Source organism: Lepidochelys kempii, chromosome 1, assembly GCF_965140265.1.
Source record: "Lepidochelys kempii isolate rLepKem1 chromosome 1, rLepKem1.hap2, whole genome shotgun sequence".
NCBI classification, from domain to species: domain Eukaryota; kingdom Metazoa; phylum Chordata; order Testudines; family Cheloniidae; genus Lepidochelys; species Lepidochelys kempii.
Window position 1 is genome coordinate 345,336,193 of NC_133256.1, and position 18,253 is coordinate 345,354,445.

The following is an 18,253-nucleotide window of genomic DNA, read 5'->3' on the forward strand; positions in this document are numbered from 1 at the left end:
TAATCACATACAGGCCATCTAACTCGCACTCGTTAATCCTGAGAGTAAGTATAACTGAAGGTCTTGCATAGTAATCTTGGAAACTGCCCAGTTCATCAGTGTAACGACAGTGCAGGTACATTAGTGACCACTTGGAACTTTCAGCCTTGCCTTTCCTTAACTTGCACCCGGCATTATTCTCTTTAAAGGGTTACATCCTTGCAGCTGCGAAGATTTCCAATGGCAATTGCTGATCTGGCAAATGCTGACGTGCCAGACATGTGTTTTACATTCCAACCTCTGATTCTGATGAGGTGTCACATGGTTCTGTCATTAGCTGGGAAGAACATCTTAAAACCTGATGTTAATAGTTCACCAGCAGTTGTCAGCATAAGAAATCTCTTCAAACCGGGCACCCAGTGTTGCTAACATGACTTAAGTGACCAAAATTATTAGGACTTCCATGCTGCTGAGCATGCTAAAAAAGATTTGGTCGAACCTGTCTAGACCATTTGATAAACAATTTTGAAGCTGATAGTGAAGGTACAATCCCATTCTCCCTTACAGATTAAATCTGAACTGGGACCTAGTGCTCACTGTTCCACCCCGAGCTGCTCATCACTGGCAAGGAGAATGCTGCCAATATATATGCCCAGCGTAGGCGCTGACTCCGTGGGTGCTCCGGGGCTGGAGCATCCACGGGGAAAAATTGGTGGGTGCTCTGCACCCACCGGCATCTCCCTGCCCCGCCCCAGCTCACCTCCGCTCCGCCTCTGCCTCCTCTCCTGAACGCGCCATGTCCCCACTTCTCCCCCTAGCTCCCAGTGCTTCCTGCTGTGAAACAGCTGTTTTGCAGTGGCAAGCACTGGGAGGGAAGGGGAAGGAGGGGGAACGCGGTGTGCTCAGGGAAGAGGCGGGGCCGGGGCAGGGATTTGGGGAAGGAGTCCAATAGGGGCAGGGAAGGGGCGGAGTTGGGGTGGGGACTTTGGGGAAGGGGTTGGAATGGAGGTGGTGCAGGGGTGGAGTCAGGGCGGGGCCGTGGGCACGGGGGGGGTCGAGCACTCACTGGCGCTGGGAAAAGTTGGCACCTATGATACCCAGAGCCTCTATACCATTGGGAAGGAAATAATCAGTTCAGTCACTGATAGGACTTGTAAAATGGTGAGGTTCTTGGTGGCTGTCAAGGTTCCTTCCTCACTCTGAACTCTAGGGTACAGATGAGGGGACCTGCATGAAAAAACCCCTAATCTTATTTTTACCAGCTTAGGTTAAAACTTCCCCAAGGTACAAACTATTTTACCTTTTGTCCCTGGACCTTATTGCTGCCACCACCAAGCGTCTAACAAATATAACTGGGAAAGAGCCCACTTGGAAACATCTTCCCCTCCAAAATCCCCCCAAGCCCTACACCCCCTTTCCTGGGGAAGGCTTAATAAAAATCCTCACCAATTTGCATAGGTGAGCACAGACCCAAACCCTTGGATCTTAAGAACAATGAAAAAGCGAGCAGGTTCTTAAAAGAAGAATTTTAATTGAAGAAGAAGTAAAAGAATCACCTCTGTAAAATCAGGATGGTAAATACCTTACAGGGTAATCAGATTCAAAACAGAGAGAATCCCTCTAGGCAAAACCTTAAGTTACAAAAAGACACAAAACCAGGAATATACATTCCATTCAGCACAACTTATTTTATCAGCCATTTAAACAAAACAGAATCTAATGCATATCTGACTAGATTGCTTATTAACTCTTTACAGGAGTTCTGACCTGCATTCCTGCTCTTGTCCCGGCAAAAACAACACACAGACAGAGAGAACCCTTTGTTCCCCAACCTCCAGCTTTGAAAGTATCTTGTCTCCTCATTGGTCATTTTGGTCAGGTGCCAGCGAGGTTATCTTAGCTTCTTAACCCTTTACAGGTGAAAGGGTTTTTCCTCTGGCCAGGAGGGATTTAAAGGTGGTTAGACTTCCCTTTATAGTTATGACAGTGGCTTAGTGAATTCACTCCAAGTGGTGGGGAAACAAGGTTCAAATCCTAGTTTGAGTAAAAAAATGTAGACCTTGCTGTCATCCTGGTCATCTTTAGTTCATAGTCTGATGGGGTGCCAACTTTCTATTCACACAAAACTGAACACCCTTGCCCTGCCTCCTGCCCCGCCCTCCTCTGAGGCCCCGCCCATGCCCACCTCCTTCTCCAAGGCCCCGCCCCCACTCACTCCATCCCCCCTCCCTCCATTGTTTGCTTTCCCCACCCTCACTCACTCTATCATTTTCACCAGGCTGGCTCAAGGGGTTGGAGGTGGTGAGGGCTCCAGCTGGGGGTGTGGGCTCTGGGGTAGGGCCAGAAATGAGGAGTTCAGAGTGCAGAAGGGGGCTCTGGGCTGAGACAGTGGGCTGGGATGCAAGAGGGGGTGAGGGCTCCAGCTGGGGACGCAGGCTCTGGTGTGGTGCCAGGGATGAGGGGTTTGGGGTGTAGGAGGGGGCTCTGGCCTGTAGGGTGGAGCTGAGGGGTTCAGAGTATGGGAGGGGTCTTTGGGCTTAGGCAGGGGGTTGGGGTTGGGAGGGAGTATGGGCTCTGAGCTGGGGATGTAGGCTCTGGTGTGGGGCCAGGGATGAATTAGGGGTGCAGGAGGGGGATCTGGGCTGGGGCTGAAGTGTTTGGAGTGCAGGAGGGGGCTCCCGGATGGGGGAGGGGGTTGGGGTGTGGGGGGAGTGAGGCTGGGGGTGCAGGCTCTGGTGTGGGGCTGGGATGAGGGGTTTGAGGTGCAGGAGGGTGCTCCAGGCTGGGACGAAGGGGTTTGGAGGGCAGGAGGGGGATCAGCGCTAGGACAGGGTGTGGGGCGCAGAAGGGGGTCAGGGGTGCAGACTCCAGGCAGTGCTTACCTGAAGCAGCTCCCAGAAGTAGCGGCATGTCACCCCTCCAGCTCGTACGTGTAGGCATGGCCAGGTGGCTCCGTGCACTGCCCCATCCGCAGTTCTTGGCCAATGGGAGCTACAGAGCCGACACTTGCAGTGGAGGCAGTGTGCCGGAGCCCCCTGGCTGCCCGTATGCCTAGGAGTCGGAGGGGGGACAAGCTGCTGCTTCCAGGAGCCACACAGAGCCATGGCCGGCAGGGAGCCTGCCTTAGTCCCACTGCACCGCCAACCAGACTTTTAACGGCCGAGTCAACGGTACTGACCAGAGTCACCAGGGTCCCTTTTCGACTGGGCGTTCCGGTAAAAAAACAGACATCTGGCAACCCTATAATCTGAGCTGCCGTGGTTGGGATCCAGAAAGGTACGTAAGCACCTAAGTCCCATTTTTTGGCACTGCTGTGATCCACAAAATTCCTGTTTGGCTGATGCTTAATCCTGTAGGTGCCTAAATCACTGCCTCTGCGTGTGTACACTGCGACCTCGCTCTAGGGCCCCCAGCATCCATCTCCCATCTCAGCCCCAGAGTGACTCACAAATCAGTGAAAATAGACATTTGGCCACCAAAGGATTTGAACAGAGATCTGTCACCTCATGCACTACAATGCTCAGCATCACAACACAAAGTCCCTCTGTAGATCTGGGCCTATTCGGCAACCTAGGCCGAAAAGAAGCCAGGACTAGATTAGCTTGAATAATGAAGGCCAGAGTCAAATTGGATTAGCAAAGCAGTAGAAGGGGAGTTGCACTTTGCTGAGTGCTAAGGCCCAAACTTTCAAATGTAGAGTGCCTAAAGTTAGCCATCCACAGCTATTGAAGCAGCCAAGGGTGAAAATCTGGCCCTAAACGTGTTAAACCCCAATGTATGGGCATGGGGAGTGAGGGGGAAATATACTGAAATATATTTCTAAAGTACTACTTTGAACCAGCATCTTACTGACTTGCCTTCTTAATTTTTTTTAAATCCTGCTTTAGCCCAGTGTTTCTTAACCCTTTATTCAAAGTAAAACACTTTTTTGTAACCCTATCTTGTAGTAATGTATCATTCCCAGAACAGTTAATGTATATGATCTTGCTTGTGTGTTGCAAGATGTTGATGGAATGCTTGTAGAGAGCAAGAGTCTCTTTGATTTACATTGTGACCAAACTTTTATCTCTTCAAACCCCGCTGCCTTTCCTCACCCTCCTCTGCCTCCCACCTTTGGTAATGACACACTGGTTGAGAAACACTGATCTAGTAAACTTCAAAGTCTGCTGGCCTCTAGGATATTGTACATTGTCCTGATGAAATTCCCAAACTGGTCCATCACTGCCTTCATATGACTAGTGCAACTTTGGGGTCATAACTACAGCTGGTCAAAAAATGGCTTTTCTACCATAGAATTGTTTGTTGTGTTTTGGCAGAAATTCATACAACAAAAAAGCTTTAGCTAAAATATTTAAATTTAGAAATGGTACTGCATTGCCTCTTGTTCCCATTCTCCTCTGTAGGCCAATGGCTCCAACCAGACTACATCTCCCAGAATGCCCCATGGTTAACTCTTGGAGAGGGGAGTCCCTCCAGAGAAGAGAATGGAGCCCTGCTACAACTCCCAGGCAGCATTTCCACCCAGAACTAGCTTGGTTTCCACGCATCTTTTTAAACACACCAACTTTCCACAGAAGATGCCACAAAATCTCCCTTCTCAAACCCGACCTTCCATCAAAACAATGCTGATAGAAAACGTTTAACCCAAACCTAGTTGTAACCCTCATCAAGACGGTCTTCCTCAGCTGTCATGATACCACAACTGAAGCTGTACTTGGTTACATGTAACTCCTCATACCATGCTCTAATAAATCCCTGGAGGGAGAAATCTCTGGCTGAAGTGACTGGGGAAATTGTACCAGAAACATATCAGCACCAACCATGGCTCTATATTCAGCTGTTATCTGAAGAGGGCAATGCGATAGCGGATATCCCCCCATGGCTGCATTTCTAGGTTTCTATACACCACCGATACGATATTGGGCCTCAATAAGTGACATACACAGCAATGGCCGTGAACGTGATCCTATTACTTAAATCCCTAGCTATGCTGTGAGTCCCTGCTAAAGTTATGCACAAAGGGCTGCCAGAGTTCAGGCTGTCTGGAAGCCTGCTCTGCATTTGTGAGAGAATTCATATACTTCAGCTGTTTGGCTGGTCTCAGGCCCACTAGGAAAGGTATCTGCCTCCTTTTCTGTCAGCCCATTCATGAACCTGAAAGAAGAATGTATGCTGTGATTGTACTATTCTGTTAAACGCTAAGGTGTCCTAGCCTGCATGTGGCTTCTTTGCAAAGAGGCAAAAACCCCTCAAGTCTTTCTGAATGCATAAAAAAGTGAAAAGAACTAATAGTAACCTGCAAAGAACAGGGGAGTTGATGCTTGTTCTAACTTTAGAGATGTCAGGAATAACAAATCCAGTTTTGCTGGAGGACTTGTAAGTCTCGGAGATGTTTGGGCTTTCTCAATTGAAGGAATGAAAACACTGAATCTTTGACAAAGCTTTTCTCCCGAGTGCTCTAGTTAAATATTTTCTTCACAAAAACAAAGTCTTAAATGACCTAGTAAGGCAGGCGATTCATGCCAAACCAATTTAATTTCCTTCTTTGACAGGGTCACTGGCACAGACGCCAGCTTCCTCCGGCCCCGGGCATGCTCAACCCCCGCTCCACCCCAGGGCCTGCCTCCACCCAACCCCTTCCTCCAACCCCCCACCCCTGCCCTGCCTCTTCCGACCCCCCATCCTACCCCACCTCTTCCTGCCCCCATTCTACCCCCTCCCATTAGCACGCCTTGTCCCCGCTCCTCCTCCTCCCCCCACAGCACCTCCTGCACGCCATGGAACAGCTGATTGTGGCAGCTGGGAGGCACTGGGAGTGAGGGGGGGAGCTGGCTACCAGGGGTGCTAAGCACCCACTAATTTTTTCCGTGGGTGCTCCAGCCCTGGAGTACCCATGGAGTTGGTGCCTGTGTGGAAAAAGCTAATGTACTCAATGCTTTTTTTTGCCTCTCTCTTCACGAACAAGGTCAGCTCCCAGACTGCTACGCTGGGCATCACAACATGGGGAATAGATGGCCAGCCCTCTGTGGAGAAAGAGGTGGTTAGGGACTATTTAGAAAAGCTGGACGTGCACAAGTCCATGGGGCCGGACGAGTTGCATCCGAGAGTGCTAAAGGAACTGACGGCTGTGATTGCAGAGCCATTGGCCATTATCTTTGAAAACTCCTGGCGATTGGTGGAGGTCCTGGATGACTGGAAAAAGGCTAATGCAGTGCCCATCTTTAAAAAAGGGAAGAAGGAGGCTCTGGGGAACTACAGGCCAGTCAGCCTCACCTCAGTCCCTGGAAAAAAAAAAATTATGGAGCAGATCCTCAAGGAATCGATTCTGAAGCACTTAGACGAGAGGAAAGTGATCAGGAACAGTCAGCATGGATTCACCAAGGGCAAGTCAAGCCTGACTAATCTAATTGCCTTCTATGATAAGATAACTGGCTCTGTGGATGAGGGGAAAGCAGTGGATGTGTTATTCCTTGACTTTAGCAAAGCTTTTGACAGTCTCCCACAGTATTCTTGCCAGCAAGTTAAAGAAGTATGGGCTGGATGAATGGACTATAAGGTGGATAGAAAGTTGGCTAGATCGTCAGGCTCAACGGGTAGTGATCAATGGCTCCATGTCTAGTTCGCAGCCGGTATCAAGCGGAGTGCCCCAAGGGTTGGTCCTGGGGCTGGTTTTGTTCAATATCTTCATTAATGATCTGGAGCTGGAATGGCCAAACTTACCGACCTTCTGAGCCGCATACAACAATGTTCAGAAGGTCGAGAGCCAAGGCGTGCCTGCTGGGGCTTGGGTCTTCAGCCCCGTGGGAGGCGCCTGCCAGGACTTGGGTATCCGCTTTGAGCTCCAGCAGACGCACCCAGTGGGACTGAAGACCTGAGACTCCCCCTGCTGCTGAGCAGAAGCCCTGAGCTCCCCCCGAAGTCTTGTAGGTGGAGAATGGGGGTGTGTGTGGGAGGGGCTTTGTGAGCTGCACTTTAACTGTAAAAGAGATGCATGCAGTGTGTGAGCTGAAGTTTGGCCACCCCTGCCTTAGACCATCCTGCCACTTGGTGACTTTAAGAACAATGGAGTTGGGCAAGAGATGGTTTTCCCCTCCCATCAATATTTTTAAGTTTGCGGTTTGTTCCTGTCCCAAATCGGATTCAAAGGTCAAAATCCCAAATTTTCACAAACTGAAAAAACAGGGGGAACAAAGAGTTCAGAACACAACAGTTGCTTCTGGTCATTTTGAATGTTTTCTGAAAGCTTTGTTTTGATATTGACCTTTTTTCCCCATCTAACAAGACTCCCTTTCAAAACAGAAAGTCGTTGCAAACTGGGGCACATGGAGTTTTCCCTTTAGGGCGTGTTGACAGGAAGTGTTTGGAGAATTTTAAAACTTCCTCCGCCAACATTTTGTTAAGTCGGGAGAAGTGTCAAAACTGGACTTGTTTTCTAAACAGGTGGGGTTTGGACAAGTTTGGGTTTTGCGGACCCCCGGCCCCCTCCTCCCACATCAGGCTCTCCATCAAAGGTTCTTATCACGGCAGTAACGGCCGCCATCGCCCTCGCAAAGCTTAGCCCTGGTTATTCACAATGGGAGACCACGTGGGGCTAGTTACCTTAGCCTCCACTTGCACACCCGCTGTGGGGAGTCCCACGTACCCAACTTTGGAATGGGCACAGCAAGAGCTCCTCTGGCAGCCATATTTGTTTTAGTAGCTATCACCAGTTTCCACTGGCCCTTTCGGAAGTGCAAGGTCACTTTAGCAGCTGAATTTCACGGGAGGGGGGGGGTTTCAGAGCGGGGTCTCCAACCTTTTTATGCCCAAGATCATTTTTAAAATTTAAGATCAACCCAGGATCTACCCTGCCCCTTCCCCGAGGCCCCGCCCCACTCACTCCTTTCCCCCCTCCCTCCGTCGCTTGCAATCCCCCACCCTCACTCATTTTCACTGGGCTGGGGCAGGGGTTTGGGGTGCAGGAGGGGGTGAGGGGTGCAGGCTCTGGGAGGGAGTTTGGGTGCAGGAGGGGGCTCTGGGCTGGGGCAGAGCGTTGGGGTACAGGAGGGGTGAGGGGTGCAGGCTCTGGGAGGGAGTTTGGGTGCAGGAGGGGGCTCTGGGCTGGGGCAGAGCGTTGGGGTACAGGAGGGGTGAGCGGTGCAGGCTCTGGGAGGGAGTTTGGGTGCAGGAGGGGGCTCTGGGCTGGGGCAGAGCGTTGGGGTGCAGGAGGGGGTGAGGGGTGCAGGCTCTGGGAGGGAGTTTGGGTGCAGGAGGGGGCTCTGGGCTGGGGCAGAGCGTTGGGGTACAGGAGGGGTGAGCGGTGCAGGCTCTGGGAGGGAGTTTGGGTGCAGGAGGGGGCTCTGGGCTGGGGCAGAGGGTTGGGGTACAGGAAGGGTGAGGGGTGCAGGCTCTGGGAGGGAGTTTGGGTGCAGGAGGGGGCTCTGGGCTGGGGCAGAGCGTTGGGGTACAGGAGGGGTGAGCGGTGCAGACTCTGGGAGGGAGTTTGGGTGCAGGAGGGGGCTCTGGGCTGGGGCAGAGCGTTGGGGTGCAGGAGGGGGTGAGGGGTGCAGGCTCTGGGAGGGAGTTTGGGTGCAGGAGGGGGCTCTGGGCTGGGGCAGAGCGTTGGGGTACAGGAGGGGTGAGCGGTGCAGGCTCTGGGAGGGAGTTTGGGTGCAGGAGGGGGCTCTGGGCTGGGGCAGAGGGTTGGGGTACAGGAAGGGTGAGGGGTGCAGGCTCTGGGAGGGAGTTTGGGTGCAGGAGGGGGCTCTGGGCTGGGGCAGAGCGTTGGGGTGCAGGAGGGGGTGAGGGGTGCAGGCTCTGGGAGGGAGTTTGGGTGCAGGAGGGGGCTCTGGGCTGGGGCAGAGTGTTGCGGGAGCAGGAGATCTACAGCCCCACCCGGGGCCGCAAGCACCACCTCCGCAGCACCCATTGGCTGCAGTTCCCGGCCAATGGGAGCTGCCGAGTCAGCACTGGGGTGGGGGTGGGGGCAGCAGCAGCGCACAGAGCTGCCTGCCCCCCCAAGGGGCTGCAGAGACATGTCAGCTGCTTCCGAGAGTGGCGTGGGGCCAGGGCAGGCAGGAAGCCTGCCTTAGACCCACTGCACCACTGGAAGTTTAGCGGCCAGAGATCGCGATCGACTGCCAGAGGCTCCAGGATTGACCAGTCGATTGCGATCTACTGGTTGGTGACCACTGTTTTAGATACTGGTCTGTTTGCTCATTAGCCCTGTGATGGGAATTTCATTTACACCCCACAGTATTTCGTTTAAGAAATACACGTAGCAGGCCAGGAACTCAGATACAGTCTGTATGAGAAAAGGAATGTTTGCTCCTCCACAGGGGAGCCACCATGGGTTGCACGTGAACCGCCCATTGTGGGGGCTAGTCCCCTCTCCTGCCCCTTCCTCCCCCTCTCCCACCAGAGCTCCGAGCCCCTCACTGCATCTGCCAACCCCCCCAACCCTAGTCCTGGGCTGCCCCAGCCGGCCTGCCCAAGTACCCCCAGCCATGGAGTGCCCCCAGCAGTCTAAGTGCCCCCAGCCCCAGAACGCCAGATGAGGAGCCCCTTCCCCGGAGCACTTGGTGACCCGAGCACCAGCCCCACCTGCCTTGAGTCCCGGGCTGTAGGCCGGCCCATCCTAGCCCCAGCCCCAGCTCAAGCCCACTTTGGGGAAGAGAAGCAGCCTGGGCTGGGGCCACGGGGAAAGAACAGGAAGCAGGAGGGGGCCTTATGATAGACAATGGGTGGGACCAGATCTGGCTGTTTGGGGAGGCTGAGCCTCCCCTAGCCTGCGATACCCACCGCCCATGGAAGAGACTCACATACCGTGATTTCCTGGTGCAAGTGCTGGAGGAACCAACTAGGGGCAGAGCTCTTCTTGACCTGCTGCTCACAAACCGGGAAGAATTAGTAGGGGAAGCAAAAGTGGATGGGAACCTGGGAGGCACTGACCATGAGATGGAAACGTTCAGGACCCTGAAACAGGGAAGAAAGGAGAGGAGCAGAATACGGACCCTGGACTTCAGAAAAGCAGACTTTGACTCCCTCAGGGAACTGATGGGCAGGATCCCCTGGGAGAACAACATGACAGGGAAAGGAGTCCAGGAGAGATGGCTGTATTTTAAAGAATCCTTATTGAGGTTACAGGGACAAACCATCCTGATGTGTAGAAAGAATAGTAAATATGGCAGGTGATCAGCTTGGCTTCACAGTGAAATCCTTGCTGATCTTAAACACAAAAAAGAAGCTTACAAGACCTGGAAGATTAGACAAATGACCAGGGAAGAGTATAAAAATATTACTCTGGCATGCAGGAGTGACATCAGGAAGGCCAAATCACACTAGGAGTTGCAGCTAGCAAGAGATGTTAAGAGTAACAAGAAGGGTTTCTTCAGGTATGTTAGCAACAAGAAGAAAGTCAAGGAAAGTGTGGGCCCCTTACTGAATGAGGGAGGCAACCTAGTGACAGAGGATGTGGAAAAAGCTAATGTACTCAATGCTTTTTTTGGCCTCTGTCTTCACGAACAAGGTCAGCTCCCAGACTACTGCACTGGGCAGCACAGCATGGGGAGGAGGTGACCAGCCCTCTGTGGAGAAAGAAGTGGTTCGGGACTCTTTAGAAAAGCTGGACGAGCACAAGTCCATGGGGCCGGATGTGTTGCATCCGAGAGTCCTGAAGGAGTTGGCGGCTGTGATTGCAGAGCCATTGGCCATTATCCTTGAAAACTCATGGCGATCGGGGGAAGTCCCGGACGACTGGAAAAAGGCTAATGCAGTGCCCATCTTTAAAAAAGGGAAGAAGGAGGATCCTGGGAACTACAGGCCAGTCAGCCTCACCTCAGTCCCTGGGGAAAAAAAATCATGGAGCAGGTCCTCAAGGAATCAATTCTGAAGCACTTAGACGAGAGGAAAGTGATCAGGAACAGTCAGCATGGATTCACCAAGGGCAAGTCAAGCCTGACTAATCTAATTGCCTTCTATGACGAGATAACTGGCTCTGTGGATGAGGGGAAAGCAGTGGCCGTGTTGTTCCTTGACTTTAGCAAAGCTTTTGACACGGTCTCCCACAGTATTCTTGCCAGCAAGTTAAAGAAGTATGGGCTGGATGAATGGACTATAAGGTGGATAGAAAGCTGGCTAGATCGTCAGGCTCAACGGGTAGTGATCAATGTCTCCATGTCTAGTTGGCAGCCAGTATCAAGTGGAGTGCCCCAAGGGTTGGTCCTGGGGCCGGTTTTGTTCAATATCTTCATAAATGATCTAGAGCATGGTGTGGATTGCACCCTCAGCAAGTTTGCAGATGACACTAAACTGGGAGGAGAGGTACATATGCTGGAGGGTAGGGATAGGGTCCAGAGTGACCTAGACAAATTAGAGGATTGGGCCAAAAGAAAACTGATGAGGTTCAACAAGGACAAGTGCAGAGTCCTGCACTTAGGATGGAAGAATCCCATGCACCGCTACAGATTAGGGACCGAATGGCTCGGAAGCAGAAAAGGTCCTAGGGGTTACAGTGGACGAGAAGCTGGATATGAGTCAACAGTGTGCCCTTGTTGCCAAGAAGGCCAATGGCATTTTGGGATGTATATGTAGGGGCATTGCCAGCAGAACAAGGGACGTGATCGTTCCCCTCTATTTGACATTGGTGAGGCCTCATCTGGAGTACTGTGTCCAGTTTTGGGCCCCACACTACAAAAAGGATGTGGAAAAATTGGAAAGAGTCCAGCGGAGGACAACAAAAATGATTAGGGGTCTGGAACACATGACTTATGAGGAGAGGCTGAGGGAGCTGGGATTGTTTAGTCTGCGGAAGAGAAGAATGAGGGGGGATTTGATAGCTGCTTTCAATTACCTGAAAGGGGGTTCCAAAGAGACTGTGAATCATAGAATCTCAGGGTTGGATGGGACCTCAGGAGGTCATTTAGTCCAACCCCTTGCTCAAAGCAGGACCAATCCCCTATTTTTGGCCCAGATCCCTAAATGCCCCCCTCAAGGATTGAACTCACAACCGTGGATTTAGCAGGCCAATGCTCAAACCACTGAGCTATTCCTCCCCCCACCCTGGATGGATCTAGACTGGTACTCAGTGGTAGCAGATGACAGAACAAGGAGTAATGGTCTCAAGTTGCAGTGGGGGAGGTCTAGGTTGGATATTAGGAAACACTATTTCACTAGGAGGGTGGTGAAACACTGGAATGCGTTACCTAGGGAGGTGGTGGAATCTCCTTCCTTAGAAGTTTTTAAGGTCAGGCTTGACAAAGCCCTGGCTGGGATGATTTAGTTGGGGATTGGTCCTGCTTTGAGCAGGGGGTTGGACTAGATGACCTCCTGAGGTCCCTTCCAACCCTGATATTCTATGCTTCTATGATTGATTCTATGATGCAGGCCATTTGTCGCATCAGTATCAAATACAGAGGTAAAATAACCTCTCTACTCCTACTCGAGATTCCCCTATTTGTGCTTCCCGGGACAGCCTTAGCAGTTTTGATCATTGCATCACAATGGGAGCTCATGTTCAGCTGGTTATCCACCATGACCCCCGAATCTTTTTCAGAGTTCCTGCTTCCCAGGATAGAGTCCCCAATCGTGGGCGTATGTCATGCCTTCTTTGTTCCTAGATGTATACTTTTAGAGTTAGCCATATTAAAATGCATCTGGTTTGCTCAGTTTATCAAGCAATCCAAATTGCTCTAAATCAATGATTGGTCCTCTTCATTTTATTAACCACAGCCCCATTTTTGTGTTATCTTCAAACTTTATCAGTGACAATTTGGGGTTTTCTTGCAGATCATTGATAAAAATGTTAAAGAGCATAGGACCCCCACTGGAAACACCTGCTCAATGACAATCCTCCTTTTACAGTTACATTTTGAGACCTACCAGTCAGCCAGTTTTTAATCCTTAGCCAAGACTATAACCGGGTTCAGAAAAGAACTAGATAAGTTCATGAGGGATAGGTCCATCAATGGCTATTAGCCAGGATGGGCAGGGATGGTGCCCCTAGCCTCTGTTTGCCAGAAGCTGGGAATGAGCGAGAGGGGATGGATCACTTGATAATTACCTGTTCTGTTCATTCCCTCTGGGGCACATGGCACTGGCCACTGTCGGAAGACAGGATACTGGGCTTGATGGACCTTTGGTCTGACCCAGTATCGCTATTCTTATGGTCTTTTAATGTGTGCCATGTTAATTTTATATCATTCTAGTTTTTTAATCAATATTTCATGCAGTATCAAGTCAAATGCCTTGCAGAAGTCTATTACATCAACACTATCACCTTTATCAACAAACTTGTAATCTCATCAAAAAAGATGTCAATTTAGTTTGACCAACCCCTTCCCAGGTTGGTGTCATCCACAATTTTGATAAGCATACTCTCCACTCCATCATCCAAGTCATTAATGAAAATACTGACTAGTACCAGACCCAAGAAAGAACCCTGCAGTATGACACTGAACCATGGATAACTACTCTTCAAGTATGGTCTTTCCACCACTTGTGCACCCATTTTATAGTAATTTCATCGAGACTATTTTCCCCTAGCTTGCTTATGAGAGTGTCATGTTAGACAGTATCAAAAGCTTTACTAAATTCACGATAAATCACATCTACTGCTTCCACCCCAGTCACTAGACCAGTTACCATAGAATCCTAGAATATCAGGGTTGGAAGGAACCTCAGGAGGTCATCTAGTCCAACCTCCTGCTCAGAGCAGGACCAATCCCCAACTAAATCATCCCAGCCAGGGCTTTGTCAAGCCTGACCTTAAACTTCAAAGGCAGGAGATTCCACCACCTCCCTAGGTAACCCATTCCAGTGCTTCACCACCCTCCTAGTGGAAAAGTTTTTCCTAATATCCAACCTAAACCTCCCCGACTGCAACTTGAGACCATTACTCCTCGTTCTGTCATCTGCTACCACTGAGAACAGTCTAGATCCATCCTCTTTGGAACCGCCTTCAGATAGTTGAAAGCGGCTATCAAATCTCCCCTTATTCTTCTCTTCTGCAGACTAAATAATCCCAGTTCCCTCAGCCTCTCCTCATAAGTCATGTGTTCCGGTCCCCTAATCATTTTTGTTACCCTCCACTGGACGCTTTTAATTTTTCCACATCCTTCTTGTAGTGTGGGGCCCAAAACTGGACACAGTACTCCAGATGAGGCCTCACCAATGCTGAATAGAGTGGAATGATCACATCCCTTGGTCTGCTGGCAATGCTCCTATACAGCCCAAAATGCCGTTAGCCTTCTTGGCAACAAGGGCACACTGTTGACTCATATCATATCTAGGGTGACCAGATGTCCCGATATTTAGTTGTTTGTCCTGCATCCCGACTGATGTACAGTTGGGATGCCATTTGTCCCAATATTTTACTTCGGCAGCACTCCGGCTTTTTTGTTTGTTTGTTTTTTTGTTTTTTGCTTGGGGCAGCAAAATACCTAGAGTCGGCCCTCGTGAGCCTGTGGCTTCTCCCCCATGTGTCCCGATATTTTGTTCTTGTCATCTGGTCACCCTACTCACATCCAGCTTCTTGTCCACTGTAACCCCTAGGTCCTTTTCTGCAGAACTGCTGCGTAGCCATTCGGTCCCTTGTCTGTAGCAGTGCATGGGATTCTTCCATCCTAAGTGCAGGACGCTGCACTTGTCCTTGTTGAACCTCATCAGATTTCTTTTGGCCCAAACCTCTAATTTGTCTAGGTCACTCTGTTGGATCATGTTAAAGAAGTTCTGTGTTAAAATCACAAATGAGTTTGATTCCCCATAGTTTAAATTCCAGGGTATTACTAATTAAGAGGTCTCTTGGGTTTTTGGTACTGTTTCTCTCCCTCTATGTGTGAAACTTGCAAGCTGCTAATTGTGTTAGTACATTCTAAGACAGAGTCTGTTCTCAAAGTAATTCACAGAGAGAGAGACTCAAAGCAATACTCTGTAACAACAGAAACAGCACACAGAGACTTCCCGCCCTTTTGTTGTATTCATCTCGCTTTGTTAACCATTGTGATTAAAATATAGATAGAGGATGTGTGTGGATGGATGCTTGGTGTGGATAATAACTGAATGATCAGGGAGGTGCCAGCCTAAGAATCCAGTGTCCATCGGCTGAAGAAGGCGTCAACTGGAAATAACCAGAGGACCCCCGGAGGGCAGACTGGAATCCACCCAACAGCCTCAAGAACGGGAGAAGCAAAGAACAAGATAACATCTGGCAGCACGGAGCCGTCAGGACTGTGCCATCTGCTGATTGATTCAGCAACAGCATGATGAAGCAATTCCCATCGACTGGCATAGGAAGAAATACCTATAAAAATGGACTCTAGAAAGTGAAAACTTTGGGGTCTGATTCTACAAACCAACTTCCAGGAGCATCAGATGAGCATCTGACAAGGCCCTGCTCCCTCCTCGTGTCCAGGCCACCTGGCCAGTGGCTTGGCATGAGCAACTCTAAAGCTGGTAACTATGATAACAACCTTGCAGAACCTGTGTGTGTGTGTGTGTGTGTGAATGAATGTGTGAATAAATATGAAATTGAATGGAATGTTATAGCTATAACTCACTGCTTACTAGTATTCTTTCTGTATTCACAATAAATGTGGCATTTTACCTTTTCCCCTTTAATAAGATCCTGCTTGTTTTTATTTTATTGGTATAACATTTTGGTGGAGAATTGCGAAAGGGGGAATATTGGTAAAAAACCTCAGTTATTGTAAATATTGGTGTGCACACAACCAGCTCTATTGAGCTAGGCATTTCTATTAGGTTAACTAGACGTGCTGGCCTCCGGGAAGGTAGCAGGGGAAAGTGTATAAATTAAGCTAAGATTACTAAAAACAACAGACCTGCTGGCCTCTGGGAAGGTAGCAGGGGAAAGTGTATAGATTAAGCTACGATTACTAAACCTAAGTCCTATTGTTCACTGAGGTATCAGGGGCAGCAAGAAGGCCTAAGGGCCAGGCTAAGCTACTCGCTGGAATAAGGAGTAGCAGGTTCAGAGAATCTAGGCTGTGTCACTCACTGACCTGTGCCAGGTGTGACGAGGAAATTTGATAAGCTACGATTTCAGAATCTAAGCTAGTCACTCGCTGAGTAATACCAGGAGTGACACAGAGATTGAAATATCCGTGTTAAGATGTTTAAAAGAATACAGGGTAAGCCAGTACCAAAGGGAGGATGGAGTCAGAAGGAACTCCAACCTCACCTTCTGTTAAAAAAAATTACACCTTTTAAACAAATCCTTCAAAAATTTGGGCACAGTCCTTGGACTAAACAAGCCCTAGCTGATGTCTGCACTATTGCGGACCTAGAGGATAGATTAGCTCAGTATATCCCCATATACAAACCTCCTAGTGCTGCCAAAAGAGATTCAGCAACAATCTGGTTGTTGTAGGAGGCATGTAAGGATTCTTCCCTCCGCTTGTCTTCATGTAAAGAGGAAAAGGCACAAACGGAAAAGGGAGCAGACAATTGGAAGGTGCTAGCTACCAATACCCAAAGTCAGCTGAAAATAGTGAAAGAGGCACTCCAGGAATGCAAAAAGAGAGAGAGATTCCTGGCAGACCAAGCTACAGCCTCTGAGGAAATTGAAAGAGAGAATCATGTGCTCCAAGGTATGGTAAAGAAATTAACCTTGAAGCAGGGCAGAGCACCTGCAAATCATAGTCGTTGAGAGTCACTAATTAAGAGTCTGAGACAAAACTTGGGCTTTGCCTCTAAACAGGTAGCAGCCGTTACAGTGGGTGAAGGGGGAGAAGGTCCTATGTAGGGCACCCCCAGGCACAATTACAGAGAGAAAAGAGAGTGAAAAGTTAACTCTGCAGAGACTGGAGGGAATTTTTAAGCAGCTAAACTTTGTGAGAATGTTAAAAAGGAAAAGTGTTCGAGACAGAGCATTCTTGGTTTCTTTGCAGCCGTTCTGAAGGAAAAATGGGCCCTTTTCCAAAGGAATGTCTGTCAATTAGCCAGGCAACAATAAACGATCTGATTAAAATCATTTGACTGGACAATTTAGTCAAATTTGCTAAAAGAACAGAAGGGGGTTCTATTGGAACTTAACTGCCTCAAATGTATAAAGGGAATGTAAGATGTAAAAACAGAGCAATGTGGAAAGGATGTTAAGGAAAAGAAAATGTGTATGTATCTATCTGTGTGTGTGTAAATATGTAAAGTTCTAAGGATCAATTGGTTTTGGTTTTGTTTTAAATAATGCCACTAAAAATCCGTTTGACTCTTTAATTCAAAGTTGCAAAACTGACAGACCTTTTTGCTAGACACAGGTAATTAGTGTTGTTTAGCTTTGGAATTTGGCATTTTACCCTTAAAAGGTAACTCAGTGCTTTACAAAATGTAAAATGTTTTTAAGTTGTGGCTGCAGCAGGGCAGTCAAAATCAGGAGAATAGAAAAAGAAAGAAAAAATTCTGGATTCTTTTTGTTTGTTTGTGTAACAAAATAGCAGATGACAGCTGTAGTAGATAAATAAATAATAAGAAATTAAAAAAGACAGTGCCCCTCTGAAGCAACAGCAGGGGTGAGGTGCACAAAACAAAAAGAAGCAACCTTAGAAACACTGAGCCTTAAAATGGCTCTGTGTAATCAGACTGTCACTTTGATAAAGGGACATGAAAACTCTGTAAGCAAAAAAAGAAATAGTTACACCTTATGTAAAAATGGATCTGGATCATGTTATAGAAGTTAAACTATGGAAGGAATGTGCATTTGCCCCAGAACATGTGCAGGGTATATTGTAGAAGGGGCAAAAGAAATGCAAACATGCCATGCTACTCAATTAAAATGCTATTCGGGCTCCAAAGGGAGCCACAATAGGTTGGGTTTTCTTTTTCAGATCGCTGTGTGTTTTGGAAGCAAAAGTTAAAAAATGTGATCAAAACTCTGGTGAAAGTTGATTGTGTCCCTTTTAAGATCAAGTCTCTGAGCTGCTGATGGTTTTAAATCCAAAAGCAGGAAGCGTCTGTGAAAATGCAAATTACCTAAATGATAAATTTCAGAGTAGCAGCTGTGTTAGTCTGAATTCACAAAAAGAAAAGGAGGACTTGTGGCACCTTAGAGACTAACCAATTTATTTGAGCATAAGCTTTCGATGAAGTGAGCTGTAGCTCACGAAAGCTTATGCTCAAATAAATTGGTTAGTCTCTAAGGTGCCACAAGTCCTCCTGTTCTTTTTGCTAAATGATAAAGGAAGGAAAGAACTAGCAGCCCAAAGGAGCTGCAGATAAAGGACATATCTGGTCAGCAAACAAATTGTCTAAATAAAAGGCATGGTATAACGAGAATTTTAATAAA